Source organism: Solanum lycopersicum, chromosome 8 (assembly GCF_036512215.1).
Source record: "Solanum lycopersicum chromosome 8, SLM_r2.1".
Taxonomy (NCBI): Eukaryota; Viridiplantae; Streptophyta; class Magnoliopsida; order Solanales; family Solanaceae; genus Solanum; species Solanum lycopersicum.
In genome coordinates, this window is record NC_090807.1 from 26,928,728 (window position 1) to 26,938,792 (window position 10,065).

Consider the following 10,065-nt stretch of genomic DNA (forward strand, 5'->3'; position numbering starts at 1 on the left):
CTAACAGCATCCACCCCAAGAGAAGATCATGTCAAGAGAGTTATATCTTATTACAGTACCACACAGACAATAACACTTTTTGAAGCTAGAGTCACTATAAAACAACAGTAGAATCACACCAAAAAAAATTGGAAAATTTGCACCAGAAAAGCATCAAAAAAGTGTCTGTAGTTTCTTTCTAAAATGATACTAGAATTGCATCATAAAGTCTCAAAACATCATTAGAACTGTACCAAACAGCAGCAACAAATACACTTTGAAACAGTAAAAAAATGCACCATGAAATGTAGTAGGAAAGAACCGAAACACCTCCAAGTTTTAGACTACATGGATATCAATTGTTTTTCCATCATGTCCATGTGTATGAACATGCAGATGTAACTCACTTGGCGTGGTATCTCGACCTTTTTCAATAGCCTATACAAAATAAATCACGTTATATATGTCATATAAGAGAAGATGTTTGTTATAGAGTTTGTAAAATATATATATATACTAACAAGTTTCTTGCGATGTTCTCCGATAAAATGGAGTCACCAGTGTGAGTCCCAACATCAGTTTCACGATCGCCACGATGATTTTGCAAATTAATTTCTTATTTCCTAATCGACTCTACACTTCCCCAATGCTTCATCCATCTTTCCCATACATCTTCTGGTACGTAACCTCTCCTAACTCCTCCTTTTTTTTATTTTAGAAATGAAATTCCTATAGTTCAATGATGCCTTAACCATCCATTGTATTTTGACTTCGTTTTCACTAATGGAAACATCCCAGCAGAACTTTTTCTATAACAAGTTTTGAAAGTACATTAATGTCTAATCTATATATGGGAATATACTTGCTAAAATCACTTACGATGAAAACTTATACCTTAAATTCTCCAAAATAAACATTTCTTACATCATTTGAAATACCTTTCCAATTGATTCCATTGGGATCAACCTCACTTTTGAAAGATTTGAATATGAAACTACAACATATTTGAGAAGGTTCCAGTCTTTATAAATTAGAAGAGGTTATTAGGAGGGCTATCATAAATCTTAATTCAAAGATAGCAAGTGTCATCAACACAACAAGTAGGAATAAAATCAAAAGAATAGACTAACCCTACAGAACTTAGAAAGACAAGGGTCCGTGGATGGCTACTATTGGATTCGCCTTCAACAACTATATTTTTATGACCTGTTGGAACATTGCTATGAGTAAAAATACCTTGACCTATTAGGTTACTGTCATTTAGTGTAGCTGGAGGTGTCTCGGAGATGGTTGGTCTAGTACTTTGAGTTGAGATTTCAATATGATCGGTGTACCACCTTTTGAGGAGAAACTGTAGCGGACTTGGTAATAGTTTGCATGTTTACACGAATAGCAGAATTATTCTTACCTGAGGATTTTCCACGACCTTCGCCTCCAACAATACCTATAAAAAAATAACATTGTTGTTCGATAATGAGATTACATGGAACAATAATGCTGAAATATGAAAATTGTCTCTGTAACTAAGAGCTTGTTAATCAAGTAAAAAAATTAGTACTTGGAGATACAAGGGTAACAAGAGTAACTATCTAAAACAATAGTAACAAAAGTGAAGGGTTCATGAACTTATATCAGAAGCTTTACACTAAGAATGAATTTGTGATAAGGCTCCAGAACATTGTTGTGGGTAGGAATACCCTAACCTGTTCGGTTACTCTCGTTTGATGTAACTGGAGGTGTCTTAGAGATGATTGGGCTAATACTCTGAGTTGACGTTACAATATTGGTTGGGGTACCACCTTCTTGAGGAGAAAATCTAGTGGGCTTGGGAATATTTGGCATGCTTACACTAACATCAGGTTTACTCCTACCTAAGGATTTTCCACGACCTTTGTCTCCATCAATACCTATAACAAAAAAAAAAACAGTGTTGTTAGATAATTTGGAACAAAAATGAAATATGAAAACTATTTCTGTATGATCTTGTTGATATAAAATCTATCATGTGCTTCTAATAAGGCTCCAGAAATTGATTGTTACACAATCATTGTCAAGGAATGTCATTCAATTCAAAGAAATGATAAAAAAATTTACATTACAATAAGTCTCCCAAACTGAAAAGCAGAAACTACTACAGATTATCCTCTATTGAAAATCAAAAACAAATAGAATATAATGAAAATACAATAGCAAATGATCGAGCACTAGTCACTGTCTTCTTCAAACTCTTTCTCTTCCTCTTCATCTTCCTCATCCTCATCCTCATCCTCATCCTCATCAGTTTCATACTCTTTTTCCGTGGATACTATGTGAATTTCATGATTCTCTTGCAAAAGTCCATCATCAATGGGTTCATTCTTTTAATTAATCTCCAATAAGGCAAATCCCAAAATATTCTTCTCTTTTTCCATCCGCAAGACTTACACACTCTTCGATTGACTTTTTCTGCATCTAACTCCCTTACTTTTCTTATGTCCAAATCACAAATTTGATTCAGTATTTCCTCTCCTGTTCTATAGGGCGGAGGTCATTGCACAATCTTGCTTTTAAGAAAGTTCTTACGATTTCTCATAAATGGGTGATGTTGGTCAAAAAACATCCGATGACTGTCAAACCAAGATGTTTTTCTGACCATGGGTCAATCTAAAAGAGGTTGTTTCCTCCATACAATATGGACATGCAAACTTACCTGCAGTACTCCATCATGATAACATAGAATATGCTGGAAAGTCACTGATTGTCCACATCAAAGTTGCCCATAGTTGAAAGTTTGCTTTTTTGAGATGTCAAATACTTGCACGCCTGTCTCCCACAACAAAGTCAATTCTTTTATTAGAGGCTGCAAATAAACATCTATTTTATGTTTGAGATTGTTTGACCCTGGAACAATGACTGTTAAGAATATATAAGCCTCTTTCATACATATTCCTGGAGGTAAATTATAAGGTGTGACAATCACTGGCCATGAAGAGTATCTGCTCCCAGACTGGATAAATGGTTGGAAACCATCAGTACATAATCCCAACCTTACATTTCTTGGTTCATTAGCAAAAAAAAAAAGGATAAGTGTCATTGAACTGTTTCCAATCCACATAGTCTGATGGATGACACATTACACCATATTCTTTTGTATGCTCGTAATGCCATCTCATGTCAGCAGTTGTAGCATGAGATGCATACAATCTTTTCAATCTAGGAATCAAAGGAAAATAATACATTTTCTTGTAAGGGATCAATTTCCTCTTACGAGAGCCAACACGACGCTTGTATCTATCATGTCCACAAAATGTATAAGATGTAAGATGTTCATCATCACACCAATACAACATACATCCTGATTCACCACAATCAATCTTTTTAACTAGCAAACCCAAGCTACGAACTAGCTTCTTGGTCTGATAGTAGCTATCAAGCACTATGTTATCTTCAGGTAAAGCCTGTTTCAACAATTGCATTATTTGGTTATAACCTCTCTGTGACATGTTGTTCTCCATTTTAATATTTAACATTCGGGAGACAATAGCAAGTTGAGAGAGGAAAGAATCGGGATATAATTTTGCATTAGCTGCTTGTAGCAAATCATATAATTTTTTAGACTCGGGATTAGGATCTTCCTCCATTGAAGGTTCACAAGGATGAGACGACTCGTCTTCAGTATTGCCAAAAGATTGCCAACTTGAACCTTGGGGAAAGTTAGGACCATCTTCATCTAAAATCATTTGACGGTATGGATTATCATATCCTAATTCAGGTGTAGCACCACCATTCAAATCTTGATCACAAGAAATATCACCAATCATATTTCTTTCTCCTTGATGTTTCCAGATAAAATAGTTATCAACAAATCCAGATTTATAAAGGTGATGCTTAATCGTTTCAACATCCATGAACATAAAGTTGTGACATGTCTTACATAGACATCTAACTTTATTGCCACTCATGCAATTCTGTTGCAAACATGCAAATTGGATAAATTTATCCACTCCAATCACAAAACTAGAATTTATAGCCCCTCGACCATCCAACCTATCATACATCCAAGCACGCTGTAGATTATTCATGTTCCTAATAAAGTTTAAATTTACAAGAATAAAAAATCAATAACAAATACATATTGTGGACCGGAAGGTAATCTCATTCACATTCATCAAATAATAACAAAACATGCATTTAGGAAAAAACAAAAATAATTTCGATAGTTATTCACTAGGCAGACTTAGTCCCACAAAATTGATGAGAAACAAAAGGTATTTAAGAATTAGAGTTGAAAAGAAATCATCATTAACACTAGCAAAACTGAATGTAAAAAATAGGCTTACAAACAATAAAAATGAAGAACAGAGATTCTACGATATAGCGAAGATTAGTCACCTAAAATAGATTCAAACAAAAAGAAACAAATAAGCGTCAATACTAAATGCTAAACGATAAAAGCCAACTTTCACATTAATATGAATCAACAAAATCCATTAAGAACCCATGTGTAGCAAATTAAATTCATCAATTATCATCTACAAACAACAGTGATACAACAACAACAACAACAGGCTAGCGAGGCATATCATGAATAGAAGAAGAGGAATATCATGAATAGAAGAAGACGAGGAGAAGATTACGGAGGAAACATTACCTTTCTCCAAGCAGTGTCAAGGTAGTGACTAGACAGTGAAAAGCTTGGAGACTTCTTGTCACTGTTATTTCGAGATATCAAGAATTTCATCAAGCAAAGTAGAAGCAAGCAAGGTTAGAGTAAAAAAAAATCTAAATTTTTTTCAAAATCAGAAATTAGAGAAAAGTACAAGCAAACAACAGTAACGAAAGAAAGTAAAATATTAAAAACAATAGTTAACTCAATCCTTTCAACACTAAAAGGAAAGACACAAGGAAAACACATACATTTCATCGAAATCATGATAAAAGTGTATATCTAACACATAAGATCTTTAGAAAAGAAGCCAAAAACCTAGTTTGAAGCTTCTACTAACAATTTAATAAGAAGAGACTAAGAACAATAGAAAATCTCTTCTTATGGTAATGAACGTAGAAGCTAATTTAGGCCATTAAAACACCTCATTCTCCTCTCATATCTCACTGTGAATGCTAAAGTAGATAGAGCACACACTCTTATCTTAAAAATCATTGAGATATGTAATCATCATTAAAATCTAGTTGCTAAATCATGTAAATACCTATTTATCTTTTTTGGATTCTCTTTTTCTAACAACTTTGAGAAAGTTATATCTGTAAGATTTGTTAAGCTACCTGCAAAGCTTAAAAAGAACATACAATAAATAATTACAAGTATCTTATAATGTGTACATAATTAGCAAGTATCGTTTTATTTTTGAAACATTGCTTACAAGTTTTAGGTGGTGAAGCAGAAGAAGAACTACCATCTGAAGTGATTTTACCGGCGATTTTTTGTTGTGCTAGAGTGAGTTTAGTAGACAATGTGGTTTACAATATGCCTAACATCACGTATCCAAGAAAATTTAAAGAAGACTCATGTTCTTCCCTGATAACCCCATCCCGTTTCCCAAATTATTTTTGACCAAATAGAAGTCGAAATCTTCCTCTTCACCGCACTAGAAACTCACCGAACATATGAAAAAAGAGAAATTACCCAAGGTTTCTCTCACCTTTTACCTGAGGATGAAGGAAACAAGAGCAATTTCACTATGAATCTGAGACGGTAACAATCGAAAGAAAAGAGAGACGAGAGCAATCGAAAGGAGAAGGAGACCGGAGAAATTGATTTCTTACCTCAAGGAGACCGGTGGAAGGTGAAGGAGACCAGAGAATTCTTAACTCAACTGTTGCGGATCTCTTGGAACTTTTCACAGAGATATAAAACCTAATTTTTAGGGGATTGTAATTTTGTTTCCTTTTTGTGTAAAAAAATATTACAACGAACTTAGCGATGGATTCTGATACCCTTCGCTATAAATAAAATAATTATTTACATTAATTTTTAGAGATAGAAATTTCCATCAATACATAATTTAAAGTCTATAAAAATATATTTTACATTCTAGCAACGCTTGTCCGTCACTAATTTCGTCACAATATATTATTAAATTTATTAAACTTACTTTGTTGCGAAATCTGTAGCAAAATTTAAGGCGCCAAAGTTTCCCGCTATTATTTGGCGACAAAATACATATTCCGTCGCCAATCTGGTGGTGTATTTTAACTCAAAAAAATATTTGTAAATTTTGCAACGAAATGACTACTTTGTTGCTAATTTATAGTTATATAGTGACGTAATTAGTTTCGTCGCTAATATCCGTTGCTAATCACTCTTTTTTTGTAGTGATCAGTTCCATCCCAAAAATCAAAAGATTTTTCCGTGAAATTAATCACCAGGTATGTGGGTATCACTAGTGGGTTCCTTTTGCCAATCCGGTCCCTAGTTTTCAGTCAGATTCTTTATTCCTTCAAAATCATCTAGACCTAGGGTTTCTTGAATGTTAGGATTGTTAGGTTTTAATTGTTAGAATGATCCAAATCATATTATTATGTCATTAATCAGTTTATTGAATGAATTTCAGAATCCTAACTTTGTATTTCTTTAGTTCTTGAATTACACACTCTACGTTAGATATTAAATTATTCTGCTATACATGCCTCAATTATTAATGTATCATTATCAGATTAATTGTTGCATTCAGCATTTGCATGTTTAGTTTCAAGCTATCCAATACTACAGAAATTCCATCATAATATGTTAACCACTTATTTCATTTGGAGTAGCAAAATACCAAATCGGACTAGGTTTCGGCGTATCCAAATAGTCCTAGAACTACTAACCACATAGGTTGTAAGCCCCCTCCATGGGTATCATTTTAGTGATCACGCCATGATGCCTCTACACCTTGGTTCGGGTGTATTAGGTCCTCTCGCTGGGAAATATATATCGAACTCTACATTTAGCTCATCTGATTTTACTGTCGGTTATTAATAGCTCCCACAATTCATTCAGACTCTATTCAAATGACCATATTTAGAGTTCATTAATTATTCAGTCGGCATGCTATAAATGTGGTGCTTGCATCTAGTTAGATTAGTATTCAGTATCTATATCATATTCAGAATATTACACTAACTTTTGTGTTTGTTCAGTAATGTATTACTTTAGCTTTATCTTATCCTGCATGCTCAGTACTTTTCAAGTACTAACCCATACGATGCGCTACATCTTCCCATGGTGTAGGTCTAGGTTCTCAGCATTCTAGATAATAATTAGATCAATTCCCGGTCTTCAAATCAAAAATATTAGTGGTAAGTCCTCCTTCATTCTCCGAGACCTAGAGACATGTTTATTTTTATCGCTTTAATTTAGTCTTTAGTTTTACTTAATGCTATGGGCGTTAATTGAAGGCATAGATATGTAGGATGTAAGTCTTAAATTCGGTGAGTAAGCTCCAAGAATAAAAGCGTAAGCCTAAATGTAAAAACGTATGACCTTGGCATTATTTTTTTTGTTAGAACTTTTTTTCTTTGAATAATATTTTTTCGTTTTTGGTGTAATGATATTTCTCAAATAGTAATTATGATACTTTTATTTTTGGGGCAAGTCCTAGGGCAAGTCTCGGGGCGGAGCCTACCAAAAACACTATGGGCGTTAATCGAAGGCATAGATATGTAGGGCTTAAGTCTTAGAATTTGGTGAGTAAGCTCCAAGAATAAAACCGTAAACCCTGAACGTGAAAACGTATGACCTAGGCGTTAAGAACTTTTTTGTTTTGAATCATATTTTTTCGTTATTGGTGTAATGATATTTCTCAAATAGTAATTATTATACTTTTTTATTGTTTGTAATTAATATATATCTCAATTCAAAATCATAATATTGTTTTCTATATAGTATAGGTTATTTATTAAAATTAATTTGTGTAATTATTGATAGTTTTACTTCTTCTTATTTTCTTAGTAATAAAATTATAAAAATGAATATACATGATATATGCCCCATAAATCCCTTAGACTTACGTCATGTGTCTGGAGCTTATGCCTCGCCCATAACTGCATAAAATACCTCGCCTCACGCCCCCTCTTTTTAAAAAACTACTTCCAACAAAGTAAAAATAGAAACCCTTCTTTCACACTTCAATTGAAATTCAGCCTCATGAATCATTATATTCTTTCGTAATGAAGTTTGGGCTTGTGTCACACTGGATAAATGTCAAAAGGAAGATTTTAAAAAAATATTCAAGGGGATACTAGGTCCTCCAGAGAGTCTAAGTGTGATGCTAGAAATTCGGTCATAGTTTAGTATCATTTATCCTTTTTTCCTAAACTTCATATTTATAATATTTTAAATTAATGAGACTTCTTACATATTTGTATGTTCGATAATAAGTAGTCTAATTTAGTGTTCAAATTTTAATAAGTCATCTTAATATAATGCACATTTTATCATTTATATACACAATCATATTTAGACGTCTTTTGTATAATCTTAAAACAAATATGAGGCATATTTGTTACTTTTAGTTTATTTTTAAAATTAAAATCTCTCCTCATTCATTATAACCATCAATTTTGTAATAGTTAGTAATAAAATATAGACAAAATTTATTTTGAAAGACCTCTCATGTTTGGCATCAATGTAAGACTTAATCTAAAAAAGGAGAAAATTATACAAAAAATTATTCAAGAAAGCACCTCATCAAGAGGAATTTTACAGAAGCTTACCTCAATGACTATCAACTTCTAATTCCTGGAATATCATTAAGGATATGGGAACATCCACTAATGTTGTCGAATCTTCATCACCATCAACTTTGTACTGTTTATGCATAGTCAAGTAGCAAATATGAAAAAAAAAACAATAAATAGATCTTTTGTAAATTAAAAACTTATATGAAGTGATGAAGAATGTTTCCAAAAAGATGTAAATTTACCGCTTATTAAAATACATACAGTACATACATGTATTTACATTTCTATTATTTAAAAATATATACTTAATAAGCATGAATTATACGTTACATCTACTCAATTACAAAATCTAAAAAATAAAGCCTAAATTAGATCAATGTTGCATACACAGTAGTTTGATACAATATAGTATAGATACATTTTCCAGGTAATATGAAACTAAAGATAGACATACATGAAAAGAAAGAAGTGGCACCAGTTTAGCAGATTGTTGCACTAGCACCAACTTTTCATCAAATGTGATCACTCAAGTTATCTATAGGTACACATATTGGTAATGTTCCAAGTGAGATAGATGTGATCACTCAGGGTAATGGTTTGGGATTTTTCATTACTTGATTTTCTAGCAAGGTGATATCATAGTAAATCTCAGAGTCCTGGATGATTTGGATGTGGAATAACAAATTTACGTGTTAATTCTTGAAAAACTTCATTCTCTTCCGTTAAATCTATAACAATGAATAATATCATATGGATGAAAATTTCCAGAATGACCTAACAGTTTTTTGGGAGAATGTAAACTTTCACTCTTTTATAAATCTTTCTCTCTCTTTATTTATATAGATTTTGTAACAACATGGGACCAAAACTTAGAAAAGTGCAGCAAAAATCACCTGAACTAGTGAACCACGAAATGGTTCACAGACCGTGACACATACCACGATCCGTTGTTCTACCCATGGACTCAGTACCAGCCTAGAGGTGGTGAACCACAAGACCCTTCACGGGCTGTGGACCACCTCACAGACTGTACTGACACTTGTGGTTACCTCACAGAGACCACTTGGCCCAGATGTAAGACCATGGGACCCTTCAAGGGTCGTGGTCCTAACGATAAACTGTGGTGGCACCCATGAAAGGCTATCCCAGAACCAGCAGCTACTGGAACAGGACCACGACCATCTCCAGAGCCGTGGTCCTTTTGACGGTCCGTCATAGGGGTCGTGGTCAGCTGCCTCATATTTTTAAGAAGGGTCATTTTAGTTTTTTTTTTCCTATGCGTTATACGCCTAAGCTATGCAGTTTTAGTTAGATTTAGTCTAGAAACTAATTAGAACCTAACCTAATCAATCGTTCACCAAAATTTTATCAAACTTAGAGAAAAACAAGAGGGAAAAGTCAAGCAGCCCTAGTTCAAGAACA

The 10,065-nt window shown here is 33.4% G+C and overlaps 1 long non-coding RNA gene across 1 annotated transcript; it reads right to left on the reverse strand.

The window, feature by feature from the left end:
* Positions 1–180: 180 nt before the first annotated feature.
* On the reverse strand, positions 181–5,802 carry LOC104648736 (uncharacterized). The gene is made up of 5 exons (XR_003247717.2): positions 5,743–5,802; positions 4,610–4,670; positions 1,683–1,886; positions 1,388–1,423; positions 181–417 (listed from the first exon to the last, which is right to left on the reverse strand). It is a non-coding gene; the product is annotated as an uncharacterized lncRNA (long non-coding RNA).
* Between the last annotated feature and the right edge of the window lie 4,263 nt (positions 5,803–10,065).